The 18,918-nt window shown below is 37.8% G+C and overlaps 1 long non-coding RNA gene across 1 annotated transcript in view; it reads left to right on the top strand.

Moving 5' to 3' along the window:
* Positions 1-18,918, top strand: part of LOC150049894 (uncharacterized) — a 41,656-nt gene that overhangs the window by 11,534 nt on the left and 11,204 nt on the right. The window lies entirely within an intron of this gene.

The raw sequence follows: 18,918 nt of genomic DNA, 5'->3' as shown, positions 1-18,918 counted from the left end.
GAAGTAGTGAAGAACAAAGTGCCCAGCTCTGAGACCCATGGGATTTATTAACTTGGCTAGGAATAAATAACTGGTGAATTCATTTGTATTCATAAAGATAGGAAAATGTATCACACTATAGCAAAAATTCTATATCAAATAAAATCATAAAACAGTAAAGTATGTGAAAAGTCCAGTTATTAAATAAAAAAGTATTAAATAGATATATTAAATAGGTTTGCCACTTAAACTTTGCAAAACATAGAACGATAAACACTCAAAGAACAATGATAAAATCCCCAGTGCCATTTATAGCTAGTATGATTATGTTACTTTCCCTCTTGGATACATTTTAGACAGCCTAATAAAATGCATAGTGCTAGCCCATTGTGATTTAAATATCCATTTATCAAATGATTAATGTTAATTGTTTTATATGCACTTACTCAATCCCAGTATGAACCTTGATGAGGTGCATAGTCAAACATTTACCAGATTTTTTTGTGTGTATGAAACACAGCTATGAGATTTACTGAGGATTTTTTTCCTTATATTTTTATTGTAATTAATAGAAAGGTTACATTATATTCACCAGATAGAAGGTGCATTACTTCACATACATTGATACCCTTTCACATATCTTGGTCCCCATTTCCCTCCCCCCCACACTCACCCCTCATCTTGTTTTCCCCCCTTTCCCTATCCAATTTCAAATAACCAAAATACAAATATATCCAATATATCAGATAACAAGGTGAGATACTGTAACAATATGAGATAACCAGGGACAGCAAAAGAGATGAGAGATAACATAGTACATTAAGGACAACAATCATTCATTATATGGTTTATGTTTCTATATCCTAGAGGTCCTTTCATTTAGCGTTATACTATATGGCCTTATGTATCTAGGTTTTGCTCTATTTCGAATCTCTGCTGTGAGAGCCCAAGGTTTCTACTGATTATGACAAATGAGGGAAATCATTGAGCCTATGTTCCTTTGAGTCTGGCTTACTTCACTTAATATGATTTTTTCTAAGTCTTTCCATATCCTAACAAATGGGGCGATGTCATTCTTTCTGACAGCAGCATAGAATTCCATTGTGTACAAATACCACATCTTGTTGATCCACTCATCAACTGAGGGGCATCTGGGTTGGTTCCATAGCTTTGCTATGGTAAATAGTGCTGAAATGAACATCATTGTGCTAGTGGATTTAGTATGTCCTTGTCTCTGGACGGTTGGATAAATGCCAAGTAGTGGAATTGCTGGGTCATATTCAAGTTCTATGTTTAGTCTTTTGAGGAACTGCCATACTGCTTTCCATAGTGTTTTTTTTTTGTCAGTCCTGGGGCTTGAACTCAGGGTCTTAGCACTGTCCTTGGGTATTCTCAAGGCTAACTAACACTCTATCACTTGAGCCACAACATCACTTCCTAGGCAAACACTCTAATACTAGGCCATGCTCTTGGCCCCCAAATTTACCAGTTATATTGAGGTTTTCCTTGTTATTTAATTTTGAAAGCTCTATACTTAGAGTAAATGTTTTAAAATTAGGTATATGATTTATATGTTTCATAAGTCTATGACTTTCTTTCATTCTCTTGTCTTTCTATGATAAAATGTTTTAATTTTGGATGCTGGACATTGGTAGATAATAAGTTTCATCCTAGGTAATCAGAGGGCTGAGATGTGAGAATCATGGTTCAAAGCCAGTTGGAGCAGGAAAGTCTGAGAGGCTACTCTATTTAAGTAACTACTTCAAAATACTGGAAGTGGACCTGTGGCTCAAGTGGAAAACTATCAGCCTTGAACAATGAAAACTTAGGGACATGGCCCAAGCCCTGAATTCAATCCTCAGAACCAGTATTCCTCCTACCTATCCCCTCCTCAAAAAAAGCAGTTTTACTTTGGAGAAACTAATATCAGTGAATATTTTTCATATGCATTTTGCTTTTCTAGCATTATTTCTATTTTTTAAAGGCATTGCCTCACCCAGTTTTATTCTATAATTTATTGAAAATGTTTTATACTTTCGTTTTACATTTAGGTCTATCAACTTAATTTTAGTTAATTCTTACCTATATTTTATTTTCACATCTATCTATTTTGTTTTCTGTATTTTGGAAGTTATTATTTATATAATCATTGAGACATATTGTTGATTAATTCTTAATTAATCTCACCATCATTACAAGATAGGTGGCTTCATTTCTTGATACTTTTTACTAAAAAATTCTCTTTGTATGATGCTATGTAACTATTCCACTGCTAGCATTTACCCCACTGCTAGCATGGTATGTCATGGTATAATTTTTTTCAATCTTTTACTGTAAATACTAATGTATTTTGAAGCACTATGTAGTCTATTTACACTTAATATGATTACTGATATAATTAGGATTGAATCTACCAACTTGCTACTTATTTTCTACTTCTGGCAACTGTTATTTAGTCTTTTTCCTCTCTTATTCTGCTTTATCTTTTTATTGTCTTGTTTATTGTGATACCTTTTCAATTCAGTGCTTATTTTAGAACATCAGAGTATACATAGTTTATATTATTTTTATTTGAAAATGCTAAAAGCAGAGGGGTTACAGTCACATAAGACAGGTAAAGAATACATTTCCTGGTAGACCATGTCATCCCTTCCCTCTGTCTCTCTGGTGGTTTTTCTCTACCATTCTACACGTAAGTCCATTTTCAAAGTAATATGTAGTGAGTTCCACTGTGGTACTTATTCTCCCTTTGTTCCTCCATTTCTTCACTTCCCCTTACCCTCCCAAAGACATATAGACAAACAAGACAAAAATCCAAGAAAACAGAAACAGAAAAAAGGAAAAAAACTCTTGTTTCCATTTCCTGGCATTCATTTTGATAGATATTATTTTGTATGATCAGATGCTCATAGGTATTGTGTCTTTCTGTTCCTTTCCTGAGTGTCCTCGTTTGGTTTCATTGTGTGTAAAGGCCGAGAATTCTGTACTATACAGGTATATATCCTTACCCTTGCTGTGGTGTCAAGCTTACTAAAACATGTTTTGAAATATCTATTCAGATTTTAATCCTGTCTGGTTTATTGTCTATATTTTATTCCATCATTGGAACACATAGAATAATTTATAATCCTCCTCTGGCAATTCTGCTTTTAGTTCTGTTCTTTCTGTTGTGAACCATATTTCTCTGCTTCTTTTCCTGACTTATAAGCTTCTCATGGATGCCTGATGGATGTTGCCAAATTGGATTTTAGATATCTATCTCTTTCTATAATTATTTTTCAAGTTTCAATTTTTGAGGTAAAGTTTCTTGGAAAGTTTAGACTTTGTGACACAGGTTTGTTGAATAGTCTTGTGTGATTTTTTTCTTTTTTTATGACTTAAAAATGCAGAAAACCTAGTAAATAAAAAATAAAACTCTCCAAGTGAGTATAAGAACAAGATTTCCCTCATTTGTTTTCTGTCTCTCAGGAATCATTATCCATTATTGCGTGATACCCAGGATCTTCAAACCATAGTTTCATTTATTTTGCTTCTTTGTGGGAAGGTCAGTCTGTTACTTCATCTAGTTTCCTAGGTTCAGAAGAACCTTCTGTTTCTATTTCACTCTGCCAATCCTACCAAAGTTCTGCAAAGCTAAATGATTCTTCCAACATTTTTCATTACAAGTTAAATGCTATAGAGTCTTCTGTAGATTGTAAACAAGGTCTAGTAGAAACAAAACCTTAGCAGTATCTGATTACGATAATTAGTCTCTGCTCTATATGAGAAAGAAAAGCAGTCATTTGATCTGCTGCACTGCAGGAATCAATGGATATTTTTCTCCCTTTTTCTTGTGAGACTATAACTATGCCTTCATCAGAATTATCGTACACAATTTGCATTTGTCAATCATGTGAGATTCATAGAAAATTTAGACAAATTTATGTCTATGAAGACATATATAGCTGTCTGTAAATTTGCACCGGAGGTCTCCCCTCAATTAAGTGATAAAAATCTATTTGTGTCTTTCTGCTTCTTCCTGGGATAACCTTTGAGGATTACAGACATATTAAAGCTGTAGAAACCTGAAGAAAATAATTTCTGCACTGTCAGATTCCAAAGACATTTAAGAACCAACTCCTGAACTATAGCCGTGAGGTTTTCTTAGGAAATAGAAACCAGCATCTCTTTTTCTCCTTTCATTCAATTCTATATTTTGAAGATACCTTTTAAACAACATTGAAGCTTAAAAGTTAGGACTGAAAAGAGGAAGCGGAATGAGAATAGCAAGTTAAGCCCTTCAGTTGTGGAAGGTGGAAGGTATCTGGAAAATTATGAAAGGAAGTCTCTAGAGCTAGAAGCAGAGAGAGAGGGGGGGGAGGGAGGGAGGGAGGGAGGGGGAGAGACAGAGAGGGGAGTGAGGGAGGGAGGGAGAGAGAGAGACTTGGATAACTATACCTGCAGGAAGAGGAAGCTACATGACCCTGTCTGGTAGAAAACACTAAAGGAAAATCAGAAGCCATATTTAAAAGAATTCTCAGTGCATAAATACCCAGCTACACCAATTTTTAGAACAGTGGTACCAATCTGTTCCTAGGTGTCCTGCCAGGGTGCTATCTGTGTTAATACCTAAAGGGGAAAAAAGAACCATGATGAGCTCCATGAGCATTTTAATAAGGCACTAGGTGCTTGGCACTTGGCCCATTCATTTTATCCCAGTCCCCAAGCAAGTTATGGGTGGACTGACTGCCTCCACCATTGCTTCTCTACCTCTTACCCTTTCACCTTTCCTATCACCACCTCCATTCACAAGGCCCATAGACCTGGCCCTTCTTATCCCCTGTCTGAGTTATTTTATACCTCTCCAATAGGACTTTATCAGTGAGATCATGACCTTTGCCCCATATTCCCCTGGATCTATAGCATATCTACTCACAAAGACTCGAATCCTTACATGTAGCCCACCATCGTCCCAGCATAGGCCTGAGTGACTCCCAGACCCGCCCATTCCGCACTGTCCAGGATACTCATTACTCCAGGGTCCTCCAGATTGACCTTCAGACTGATCCTTCCTGAGGGCCTTTCCTCCTCTCCCAACAGCATATTCGAAACGCATCATCCCCTCACAAGGGAACAACAGGCTCATCCTAGGCTCTGACATGGAACCTCCTCTTCCATCCTGTTCAACTCCTTGGACATCTTCCTTCAAACACCGCAGATGACTCCTGTCCTTCAAGTTCTTCACCACAATATGGAAGAAGAAAAGTTTGTGATATTAAAATTGGCATAGAACTTGAATGAACACGTAGTCCCCATAAAATGAAAGATATATGCATAGGCCTCACTGTCAGTTTACAGAATGGATTCAGATGCTGAGTCCAGCAGACTTCCATGTGTGAGGTGAAGAAGAGTCCAGATGACTTTCTTATTCAAACTTCTGCTCATTTCTTCACTTTTCCTTCAAAAATGCTGGGGCATCATTTGCTAACAGAATAATGGTGCCTAGCAGATTGCGTTGCATTAAATCAATCAACCAATGAATAAATGAATGAGTACACTTTGTAGTATAACAATACCCATCTATTAGAATTTATTGTATCATTTGAATGGAAATAGATGGACCTAGGACAAATCATGTTAATTGAGGTAAGCCATACTCAGAATTTTCTTTCATAATGCAAAGCTATATCTAAAATACACTGAAACTTGGTAAATTATACAGGACTCTAGACCTGCATACACACTGAGACCACAGAAGAATGCTCTTAGGAGAAGAGCACATTGCCTATTTGTATCTGATCATATAAAATAATATCAAAATGAACTCCAGGAAATAGAAACAAGAGTTTTGTTTTGTTTTTTACGTTGTTGTTGTTTTTCTTTTTTTCATTTTGCTTGTTTTTTCATTCATCTGCCTGGGAGGGTACAGGGGACACAGAATTGGAGGGACAACGCTCGAACAAATGTAGCAGCGGTACTCAACCATATACTATATTGCAAGGGAACTATGTAATTTGTGAGTGGGGATGGGAGGTGAAAACTGAGAAAGAGTGAAAAGGGTGACACTGTCCAAAAACACCCTCTGCACATCACCTGTTTATAATAATAAAATTTAAAAAAAATGAAAATCAGCCTTGTCAGGTGCCAGTGCTTTATGATTGTAATCCTAGCTGCTCAGGAAGCTGAGGTCTGAGGATCGTTGTTTGAAACCAGTCAGGCAAGGCTTTGAGACTCTTATCTCCAACTGACTACCAAAAAGCCAGAAGGGAAGCTGTGTCTCAAATGGTAGAGTGCTATCTTAAGCAACAAAGCTCAGGAAGAGTGCCCAGATCCTAGGACCATCACACCGAAAAAACAAAAAAGAAAATCAGTCTCAAAAGGAGCTATGGCATTGCAATAAACAATATATTCATGTTGTGAAAGAAAATAATGCCATCCTTCATATTTAACTGACTCTTTATTCTGGTTTAGCTGCATTGTTTAAAAATGTTAACTTGTGAATAGCTGCTCTACCATTTTCACAAGAATAATGATAACTATGGTATGCTATGTGTTATGCTTTGAGAGATTTAAACCGTAAAACTATGATGATTAAATTACTCTTAGAGTTTCCTGTAATTTTTCTCCCTGTAATATACCTATGTAATTTTGAAGTGTGAGGAATATTCTAATTATTTTAGTGTTTGAAGTTCACAGCATCATTTCAAAGGAAAATGACAGTGAGGCATCCAATTCAGAAAGAAGTTGTTGAGAATTTGTGACTGCATGAGTTATGCCCACCAAGCATCTACAGTGAAGAAGAAAAAACAATGAGACACATATATCACTAACTAAAATTCTAAGTGGCAAAGGATGAAAGCCAGTCGACCAGAGTGGCTACATCAGGAGTTGCAGAGATGATGGATTAGAGCACAAGGATTAGAGCACACATCTCACATAACATTTTCCATAGGAAACTTTTACTGAACAGAAGCAATTCAATCTGCTTGCGGAATGAGATGGACAGACTAAAAATGAAGATTATAGCAGTTGAGAGAAAAAACAAATGAACTGAAGCTATGACTGCTCTTAGCACTGTCAATCTTTGTGTTCCTCAGTGATCGGAAGCTTATGTACCCGCTCAGAACTTCTGCAAATACCCTACCACAAGAAAGAATGGATTGTGCATCCCACCCTTACCTTGTAGCTCTTAGGTCATTATGTTCTCAGATCATTAATTCTTAGGTCATTATGTAGAGGGAAGAATCTATCATGGCAATTGCATGAGAGCACTAAAGTCTTGTAGTACACACAACTTTGTCAGTGAGGAAGATGTGAAGAGAATGAGTATGTTAGGTACTATGTTCCATTCCCTAGTGACTTCTGGGCTCTTAGAACTGTGGCTCTTACATGAGCACTACTTGCTTTCATTTAACCCTACTCATCCCAGAAACCAGCCAATCCTATGTTAGATATCTTTCTTGGATTAAGCTCCCAGGCATTTGAGTGAGGAGTCAGTGGGTCATGGATGCCCTGTTGAATCCTCTGAAATCTTTAGAATCTAACAAAATTCCTGTCTGACTTTTCATGTAGATTTGATTTGCATTTCCCTAATGGTTAAAATGGTTTAACCTTTTTGTCCACATTTGTACTTATTTGTGACGTATTCAGTTGCTTTCTTCACTTTTAAGTGCTTGGATTATTTGTTCGTTCAGTATTTAATTTATTTTTGAGTTCTGGTTTTTAGGGAGGCCTATAATACGTTTTTTTAGAGGAGGTTTGAACTTAAGGTCTCATACTTGCTATGTGATTTAGTCTGTTTTCCATTAGCTATAGACTTGCTTCCCTCTTAAATACACACTCGAGCTTCCATCTGCCACTTTTGGTATCACAGGCTCACTTCACTGGAGACTCACATACTTTTCTGTTATAGCTGACCTACAACCAGAATTCTCCCAATCTTCCCCAGAACTTGGGATCATAAGGCTGTGCCAGTGTGCCCAGGTATAGGTTAAGAAGAGGATGTTGAAAACTTTCCTACATGGGCCAGCCTCCATCCATGATCCCTTGAGTCTCAGCTTCCTAAGTAGCTAGGATTATTTTTGTGAGCCACCTACAAATTTGGGGTTCTTATATATATTCTGGATAATGATTTTTTGATTGATTTAATGCAAGGCAATCTGCTAGGCACTGTTATTCTGTTAGCAAATGATGCCCCTACATTAATGGAGGAAAAATGAAGAAATGAGCAGAAGCTTTGAACAAGAAAGTCATCTGGACTCTGAATCTCAAATTCACTTCCTTGTGTTGAATTATATTAATTGATTTGCATATGTTGAACCAGCTTTGCCTCCCTGTGATAAATCCTGTTTGATCATAGTGTATAAATTTTTTGATGAGTTATTGTATATGGTTGGCCAGTATTTTGTTGAGAAGTTTTGCATCAATATTCATCAAAGAAATGGGTCTATAGTTCTCTTTCTTGGATGAGTCTCTGTCCAGTTTCAGGATGAGGATTATAGTGGCTTCAAGGAATGAGTTTGGCAAAGAGCCTTCGTTTTCAATTTCATTGAAGACTTGAGGAGTATTGGTGTGAGCTCTGCTTTGAAGACCTTATAGAATTCAGTTGTGAGTCCATCTGGCCCTGGGCTTTTCTTAGGTGGAAGGTCATTTCTATTTCAGTGCTTGAAATAGGCCTGTTTAGTTGGATTAGGTCTTCTTGGTTCTGTGTGGGTATGTTAATATTGGCTAGAAATTCATCCATTTCTTCTAGAATCTCAAATTTATTGGCATATTGAAAAGTATTCCCTCATGATGCTCTGGATCTTGGTAATTTCTGTTGTGATATTAACTTTGTCGTCTGTGATTTTGTTTATTTCGGTATGCTCCCTTCTTTTTTTGGTAAGATTTGATAAAGGTCTGTCAATTTTATTATTTTTTTCAAAGAACCAACTCCTTGTTTTGTTGATTCTTTCTATAGTTTTTTTGGACTCCAATTAATTTAATTCTGCTTTGATTTTAATAATTTGCTTCCTTCTACTGGGATTAGGGTTGGTTTGTTGCTCTTCTTCCAGGAGTTGGCTTGCGATTTTTCCAATTTGTTATTGTAGGCACTCAGAGTTATAAATTTTCCTCTGAGTACTGCCTTTGCTGTGTCCCAAATAAGTTGGTATTTTGTGTGCTCCTTTTTGTTAAATTTCATAAATTGTTGGATTTCTGTTCTGATCTCCTTGACGACCTATTGGTGATTCAACAATGTGTTGTTCAATCTCCATGAGTTACAGGGTGTTCATTGGTGGAGATGGGTGTTCAGTTCCAATTTGATGCCTTTGTGGTCTGAGAGAGTGCAGGGAATAATTTCGGTGTTTCTGAATCTTCCCAGGTTTGTTTTATGCCCTCAAACATGGTCTATTTTGGAAAATGTTCCGTGTGCTACTGAAAAAAACATATATTGTGTTGTTGATGGTAAAATAATCTGCAGATGTCTGTTAGATCTAGTTGGTCTATACAGTTGTTTAATTCTAAGTTTTCTCTATTGAGTTTTTGCCTGGTTGATCTGTCCATAAGTAAGAGTGGTGTGTTAAGGTTACCAACAATCACTGTGTTTCAATCTATGTATGGTTTCAGTGAAAGTAATGTTTGCTTGATGAAGTTTGGTGCTTTGGTGTTAGATGTGTATATATTTAGGATGGTTATGTCCTCCTGGAGGAAAGATCCCTTTATTAGTATGTAGTAACCTTCTTTGTCTTTTCTCACTAATTTTAGTTTGAAGTCTATTTTATCTGATATGAGGATGGCAACTCCAGCCTCACAGTGCCACTTCTAAGATCTTGTCTCAAAAACACAAAACAGGTTTTCATTTTTAGTAAATCTCAAATAAAATTGATTTTAGTAAACCTCAGATAAAATTTATTTTTTCTCTCTCTTTTTTTAACCACTCATATGGCCTAAACTCAGGGCCTGAGCACTGTTTGTGGACTTTCTCAAGGCTAGAGGTCTACCACTTGAGCCACAGCACCACTTTCATGTATGTGGTACCAAGGAATCAAACCTGAGTCTTCGTGCGTGCTAGGCATATCCTCTACCACTAGGCCAAACTCCTGGCCCTAAAATTTATTTTCTTTCGGTAAATACTGACTTCAAATTTGCTCCCTAGCAGACAGAACAAAGAGATTCTTATCTCCAACTAAGCAGCAAAAATCCAGGAGTGAAAGTATGGCTCAAATGAGAGAACAACAGCTTTCAATGAAAAAGCTGAAGAATCTGAGGCCCTGAGTTCTAGCCATAATATGAGCACCTATACTTTATGTACTATGTTATCTCTCATCTCTTTTGCTGTCCCTTGGTTATCTCACATTGTTACAGTACTTCACCTGGCTATCTGGTATATTGTATATATGGGTGTTTGGTTATTTGAAGTCGGATAGGGAAGGGAGGAAAACAAGATGAGGGGCCGGAGTTGGGGGAGGGAAATGGGGACCAAGAAATGAGAAAGGGTATCAATGTATGTGAATTAATGCACCTTCTATCTGGTGAATGTAATGTAATCCTTGTATTAATTACAATAAAAAATATATGAAAAAAGTAAATTCAGATAATGATCCCAAGAGCAGATGAATGTTGCCATTAACAAAAATAAAGAACTCTGACAAGGAAGTGAATTTGAGATGCAAGACCCCGAATATCATTTAATACTGACTGAGCTTATGGGTTGAGAGGTATTCTGGTGACAACACAGCTTTAATCTAGGTCTAATATAGGAACTGAATGAAGATACTGGTTTTATATTCAATCAAATGTGCACACACATACATGCACACTCCATGTAATTCACCTCCAGATAAATATTTAGGATGATTTGGAAAATTTGTATTTGTCTGCACTGGGAATTGGATGTGTGAGGGCCTGGAACAATTACTTACAATTATAAAACGAGATTGCAAAAACACAGTTTCTGTTTGAAATTCTCCAAAGCATCAGACATAGAATGGGTCAGCAGCTAGAGGCAGAGAATGGATGCTGAGGTCTTGTTATCTCAATGAGCAATTAGCTGACTAATAAAGAATACACTAAGAAGTCCAACTAGACATATCAGTCTATTTGAGAACAGAAGTTTCTACCTCTTTCCTCGTTCTTCTTTTGAACATTAGCCAGTTTCAGCTAGGACAAGCATCTTTGTCCCTGGAGTACCTGGAGAGAAGGAGAAATGCTTTAGAACTGTTCTCTGATCTTTCTTCCTGCCTTTTCTTACTCCAACTAGGTCACCTCTCTTCTTGTTGATTTTGCAAATCAAAAAAGTCTCAGGAATGACAAGGGGGTATGTGAGTGTGTGAGAAAGGAAAAGACCTGGGTTGTGCTGTGACCTGCATTCTGAGTCCTACTGTCTTTCCTCATTCATTACCTTAAGGGACACTTCAGAATGAGGTGGGGGTGGGAGAGAGTGATATAGAATGACCCAATCACTTCCATTTCAGCTTTAAATTAGTGTCAGTATAATCGATATTATTTTCTAGATTCACTCCTATAAAATAATAGTCATACAATACTGTTTTAGTTTGAGGTGTTTGAATAGAGATCTAAAACTCTTTGGGAAGATAAAGCTTCTATGTCCAGTTTTCTTCAGCATATTATTGAATAAGATAAGAAGCTAAAGATATACTAACGATCAAAAGGGAGATACAAAGATGTTATTATTTTGTTTAAATATTTCAAGATTTCAAAAGAACCTAGAGATAAATCATTATGCACAGAGGAATGTAAAAGATAATTAATACTCTACAAAGAAAACTGTAAAATTATACTGTAAGAAATGATCAAAGAAATGTGTGAGGGGCTACTAATAAACCATATTCTATTTTTCAGAAGAGAAAAATCAGTGTTTTATAATTTCCTAATGTCTGAGAACATTCTATCATCAAAAGTGGTCTGTTTCACAGAATGGAAATTAACAAGCTAAATTATTTTAGAAAATATTGCTTGTAAGTGTTCCTGTGATCCCTTTTAAGATACTCTCAGACACAAATCATAGTAGAATGAAAGCATTTAACATTAAAAATATGCAAATCATATTCTTGGATTTTTTATATGTAAATAAACATATATACACACACACACACACATATATATATGGACTGAAAAATAGCACAGAAACTCTAGAAGAACCTTCTACTTGGTGCCAAAACTGAGCATAATGCTGCAGAAATGAAAATACAGTCAGCTGCAGACACAGATAAGCCACTTGCATGTGTATAGAAACAGACATGCCTCCAGATATTGGTTTTATTGCAATAAACAGTACTGTAAGTGTCTTTTAGAAAATAATGCTGGAAGAGAAGGTTATCCATATAACAATAAAAGCTAACTCCTACCATACACCAAAAAAAAAGAAAGAAAGAAAAAGAAATGCATCCATATTGATAGCACCCCTGAAGATAAAAATCAAAGTAGTAAAGCCATTAGAACATAATGTAGAATGTTTTTAAAATAATCTTCAGGTAAGAAATAGTGTTAAAGCACAGAAATATTAATCAGCAGGGAAAAGCTGGTACATTTTCTTATCTTAATTTTTTTTAATCATTAAGCAGTGACCTTAAGTGGAAGAAAAGGAAAGACACAGTTTATGAAAAATCTGTTTTCAATACATTGCCAGCAACAAACTTGAACTAAAATGTAGAAACACTGTTAAATCTAATAAGGAAAGAAAATGTACTTTAAAAACAAATAGCTCAAAGTCTGCAAAGGCATTTGAAATAAAGGGGAAAAAATCCTATTAGTCTGGCTGTAGTAGTGGCTCAAGAGCAACAGGAAAATAAGTGGTGTAAGAGCAAGCCCTAAGTTCAAACCCCAGCACTGAAATAGTAATAACAAAAATACTGAAAATGCCCACAAAGGTGAGGAAGTCTCTGTAATCTCTTAATTGTAGGGAAGTGCATACTTAAAAGTTGTAATACATTTCAAAACAGTGATAATGGTGCAAACCCTTCAGGTGAGCAAGCATTAAGATGTTATATAAATCAAATATTGGCTGGTAAAGAAAAGAACTAATTAAAATTCTTATACAAAAGCCAGACAGAGAAGAGAACTAGATGCCGTATTGCTAAACAAAATGTTGATTAAATCTGGAGCAAAACACTTCTCGATTTTATAGTGCAAATAAATATACATTGCGTGAAGCAGAATAGATATAAATAATAGTCACAGTAAAACCTTGCAAATTGAGTCCAGTCAAAAACAATCAAATACCCACCATAATGGAAAAGATATATCGTATGTTCACACAGCAGTGCAAACAGTCCATAGAAACACCCAGCAGCATGCGTGATTTAAAGATGATCTGTATAAAAAGAAGCTAGATGCAGCAGAACAGATACTTCAGGTCTTAGTGTCACTTCGTATACCAAAGACAGAGAAAACTATTTTTTCTCACAGATCAGTAGAATGTAAGTACAATGTGAAAGTGTCACCCCAGCCTATCCTATCTGGTGAGAGCCTATCCTCACTCATTCATTTCCTCACACAGTACAGGGACCAAAGAGCTCTTTCGAGTTCCTTACACAAGGGAACTGATATTCATGAAAGCTCAACTTGAAGCCTTATTATTTCTACCCAAAGACCTCCTCTCCTCAAGCCCACACAATGGGTGCTACAGTTCAGACCAATATGCTCTAAAGGGCTAAGCTTATACCATTCTTGGGACATGCTGGCTCCTTGACCAAGTCAGCCCTAAGGAAAGGAAGTTAGGATATTGAGATCTCCACCCCTTCCTCTCTCTGCTTCCCAGGTATTGCCCTGCTCCCCATCATTCTATACTACCTTTCCACAGACACCCCACCCCACACCAAATCAAGGTTATGGACAGGAACCTCAGAAACTGTCCCAGCCAAAAGAAATCTTTCAGTTGAATATTTTACTAATGGGTTAGCATTTCAGCCTATGAATCTGGATGGTAGATGCAACTATTTAGCATAATTATAGTAATTCATTTATGTAATAACCTTACCTAAAACAACTATAAGTAAGCTATGAGATTTAGAGACATTTAGGTAATATAACTACCAAGTGGAGAGTGGAAGTTGAAATTTGAGAAGGATTATGGGAAGAACTGCTATTCTATTCTATGTCAATACTTTTTCTTTTTCTTTCTTCCTTCCTCTTTCTTCCCTCCTTCCTTTCCCTCTCCCCCCACATTGCTCTCTTCCACCTCTTCTCTTTTCTCCTCTCCCCTCCCCTCCAGTCCCCTCTTCTCCTCTCTTCTCCCCTCCCCTCTCCTCCTCTCCCCTCCTTTCCCGCCCCTCCATTCCTTTCCCCTCCTCTCCTCTCCTCACCTTTCTCACCTCTTTGTTCTGGGGTTAGTACAAATTGGTCTCAAATTCTGATTGCTTGCTCAGCTGGCAATCTGCTCCTTGAGGCATACTTCCAGCTCTACTTTTTGCTGGTTATTTTAGAGGTGAAATCCAGTGAACTTTTCTGTCTGAGTTGTCCTTGAACCATGATTCTTTAGATCCCAGTCCCTCCTGAATAGTTAAGATTATAGGCTGGAGTCACTAGTGGTCACCAAAATTGTGTGTGTGTGTGTGTGTGTGTGTGTGTGTGTGTGTGTGTGTGTGTGTGTATGAGAGAGAGAGAGAGAGAGAGAGAGAGAGAGAGAGAGAGAGAGAGAGAGAAGAGAGACAGACAGACAGACACAGAAACAGACAGAGAGAGACAGAGAGATATAAATAGAGACAGAAAGACACACAGAGACACAGACACAGACACAGTCACAGAGAGAAAGAGAGAGAGTATCTGGCAGTCCTAAGGTTTGACCTCATGGGCCTTGTGCTTGCTAAATAGAGACATGACTGGTGAGCTACACCTCTGGCTCTATTTCGTAATTAGGAAATAAGCAGATTGGGGAAGTTATTTAAAACCATGAAGGTAACAAAACTAGTTAATGACTAAGCAGAGACTGGCCAATCTTGACTAATTCAAAACACATGCTCTATCATTTCTTGTTTTTATCAATTTTGGATCATAGTACATGTATTTTAAAAATGGTACTCACGGAACATACATTTTACATACAAAATAGAATCTGTAACATTGTGGGTCATAATCATGAGTATGTATCTACTCAATGTTTCCAGGATGATTCTGAAACAATTAATGTTCCAAACAGTGGCAATGAACTCTCGAGGGAAAATGACTTCTTAATCAATCACTGTGGAAGATCTCACATTTTTCTCCTTATCCCAAGAGGGAAGTTATTTTGACACTTTGCTACAAAAGGTATCTAAGTGTCCTGGAGCCCAAAGCAGGTGTTAGGTGCAAGCGGAATCTGTGTCTCACAGTCTGGAATAAAAAATGAAAGGAGACATCTAGGAGTAGGGATGCTAGAAACTCTGAGTGTGTGCCAGGACAGCCCATCTTCTGTGGATCCAGCCAGTAGACACCTCCTGAGTCTTTTTATGTAATTCAGTGTTTCTGAGTCATCTGAGGAAGCTAGTTTCTCAGGAATCTTGTGTCAATTTTCTTATATGCCCTTGGTAAGTCTCCTTGAATCTATCTGAACTTGTCTAAAAGTCAATACTGGAAATACCATGGAACAAAACTGAAACTTCTGCCAGGGAGGCTGGCTCGAGCCTGTAATCCTAGCTACTCAGGAGGCTGAGATCTGAGGATCAAGGTTCAAAGCCAGCCCAGGCACAAAAGGACCTGAGACTCTTATCTCCAACTAAATTCTAGAAAATGGGAAGTGGGGCTTGTCTCAAGGGTAGGGGGGTAGCCTTGAGCTGAAGAGCTCAGGGACAATGTCCAGGCCTAGGGGAAGGATGGTAGCTGAAAAGCTTAGGGACAGCACCCAGGCCGAGTTCAAGCCCCATGAACCACAAAAACAAACAAACAGAAACAAACAAACAACAAAAAAAAAACCCTTCCTTCCTCCCATCTAAGACGACTGTGATTTGATCTATCCTGTGTGTGTGTGTGTGTGTGTTCATGTGTGTGTGTTCATGTGTGATGTAGAACCAGAAGAAAAGGCAAAAGCAATATATGCAATGCATCCATATGTGGATGAGTGACAGAAAAAGAATCCAAGAAGAGCTGGGCATGGTGGTGTAATCCTAGCTACTCAAGAAGTTGAGATCTGAGGATCAAGGCTCAAAGCCAGCCCGGGCATGAAAATCCATGAGACTATTTATCTCCAATTGACCACCAGAAAACCAGAAGTGGCACTGTGGCCCAAGAGGTAGAGTACTAGCCATAAGCAGAAGAGCTCAGGTACCAGACCCAGGCACAGAGTTCAAGCCCCAAGGCTGACCAAACAAACAAATCAAAAAGAATACAGGAAAAGCAGATAGAGAATCAAAGGTGGCCTGAATTGACTCTCTGATTGGGATTTTGTGGTCACATCACCACTCTGAAATCATGCCACAGAGAGCCTAATTTTATCAGTCTTTCAGAGCAGATTGGAGCTAGAGCCCGAAAGCTGTGGTCTGAGCTCACTCAGAGGGCAGAGGGGAGGAGCCATTGCTGAAAGAACAGCAGTGTGTGCTGGCAGAGCTGCAACTGCAAGCTCATTTGACCTGCAGAGCCTATAGCCAGGCTCCATCCACTAAAGCCCCAAATGTAGGAATGTTTGGGCTCACTCTCATTTCAGAGTCTGTGGAGGAGAGCCACAAGGATGTATTTCCCATTTTGGAAGTATTTCTTTCACTGAAGTACAGAGAGAAAGCATCCTTCTGCAGTGAGCGGCCAAACTCCTGTCTTGTTTTTGATACCTAGGAATAGCATAGGCTGGATCTTGGGTTTACAGCAAAAACAGAACAATTTCTTCCTTATATATCCACAAAATTGATTTTAAAAAAGCATAAATAAGCATTGCAAAGTAAAATTGTGTATTTTACATGAAGCTTATGCATTTGTTCAAAAGAGGTGTTTTATATTTTACATGCATGGATCTTTTCTGGGAAGCAAAGCCAGTTCCTACTGAATTCTTTCACCTGAAAATGACTCAGGATTCATAGCAATCATCTGTAATATTTATAAAGCACTTTATATGTTATAAAGCTTTTGGGGAGTATTTTAATGTATGGTCATTAACTCTCTGAAGCCAAGTTTTTATGCCCACCTTACACTAAGTAAAGCCTGAGTGCAAGTAATTACTTGGCAAAGTTACTCGTCTACAGGTTGTGATAGCAGAATGAGTACTGTTAGTGAATTAATGGTGATGGTAATGTCACAGCTGCTGGTAGGCATGCACACACATGCACACATGCATGTACACATGCATACACACTTGCACAAACATGTGCACACACACATAAAATTGGATACATAGCAGTAAGTGTTCTCTTGATGTTTTTCTTACTACTTGGTTGATTGGCATGGTGAGTGATATAGAAACACAACCATGTCAAGTAGGACAAGAAGACAAAATATGCAAAATGATTTAGGTCAGTCCTATGCTGAACTCTGATAGGGTGCTGTCCCTGAGCTCTTTTGCTCAAGGCTAGCACTCTACCACTTGAGCCACAGCTCCACTTAAAGCTTTTTGTGTCAGTTAATTGATGGTAAGTCTCACAGACTTTCCTGCCCTGGCAAGATTCTCCTATCTCAGCTTCCTGAGTAGAAAAGATTACAGGCCAGTGATACTCAGTGTTAATTTTTATAATCTTTATTTTGTTTTGTGGGTCATTGAGCTTGAACTCTGGCTTGAGCACTGTCCCTGAGCTCTTCAGCTCAAAGCTACCACCCTACCCTAGAGCCAAGTCCCACTTCCAGTTTTCTAGAGATTAATTGGAGATGAGTCTCACAGGCTTTCATGCCCAGGCTGGCTTTGAACCTTGATCCTCAGATCTCAGCCTCCTGAGTAGCTAGGATTACAGGCCTGAGCCACTATGCCAGGCTAATTATTATAGTCTTAAAGTTAAAAATGCCCCCAAAACACAGATAATCTCAAAAATGTGTTGGATGATCATTCATAATTTTTTCTTCAAGTTTGATAAAAATTGAACATTTCAGCAGGGCACTGTGGCTCACACCTGTAACCATACCTACTTAGGAGACTGAAATCTGAGGATCAAGGTTCAAAGCCAGCCCAGGCACAAAAGGATCTGAGACTCTTATCTCCAATTAAACTCTAGAAAACAGGTCTTGGCTTAAGGGCAGGGTGGTAACCTTGAGCTGAAGAGCTCAGGGACAGTGCTCAGGCTGAGTTCAAGCCCCATGACCCACAAAAATTTTTTTTGAATATTTCTCCTTTCTCTTTTCAGACCTTATTCATTTACATATTTATTTATCTGAGTTTTTAATGACAGCTGTTGTTGCACATCATGAGACGGTGAACATTGTGTAAAACAAATTAGCACTTGTAAAGCCTTTTTCAGTCATATAATTTTGAGAGATTGTTGTTCTACATGAAGTGCATGCTGGGCTTTATGTGCTTTAAATCTATGCATAAGAATCTTTTAAAATCAGGAAGGGAGGTATCATAAGAATGGACCATCTTGAAATAACCTAATGTTACCTTTTTATTTTCCCTCAATTTTTAGGGAAATTTTTGTGGGTCTTGATAAGTTTTATAAATATAATATAAAATTGAGATCTAAAATAGTTGTGCTAATTTTGAATGAAAATATGAAGCTGAATTTTATATAAAAACACAATTAAGTGAGTTTACACACTTAAAAAGTTTCCTAAAACCTAATGCTTAAAAAAAGTGTTCATGGGGCCAGAAGTTTGGCCTAGTTGCCTAGCAGGCACGAAGACCCGAATTCAATTCCTTGGTACCACATACATAGAAAAAAGCTGGAAGTGGTGTTGAGGCTCAAGTGGTAGAGCTCTAGCCTTGAGAAAGTCCAAGGACAGTGCTCAGGCCCTGAGCTTGAGCCCAGGACTGGCAAAAAAAAGTGCTCACTAACTGTCTGATTGTAAATAATTTTTTAATTCAGTATGAAAGGACATAATTTTATTTGTTTAGTAGCAGCAATGTGGAAGCTGCAG

Source organism: Megascapheus bottae, chromosome 19 (genome assembly GCF_031878675.1).
Source record: "Megascapheus bottae isolate mThoBot1 chromosome 19, mThoBot2.hap1, whole genome shotgun sequence".
In the NCBI taxonomy this organism is placed as follows: Eukaryota; Metazoa; Chordata; class Mammalia; order Rodentia; family Geomyidae; genus Megascapheus; species Megascapheus bottae.
The sequence above is the reverse complement of the archived record's forward strand: the minus strand, read 5'-3'. Positions and strand labels throughout refer to the sequence as shown.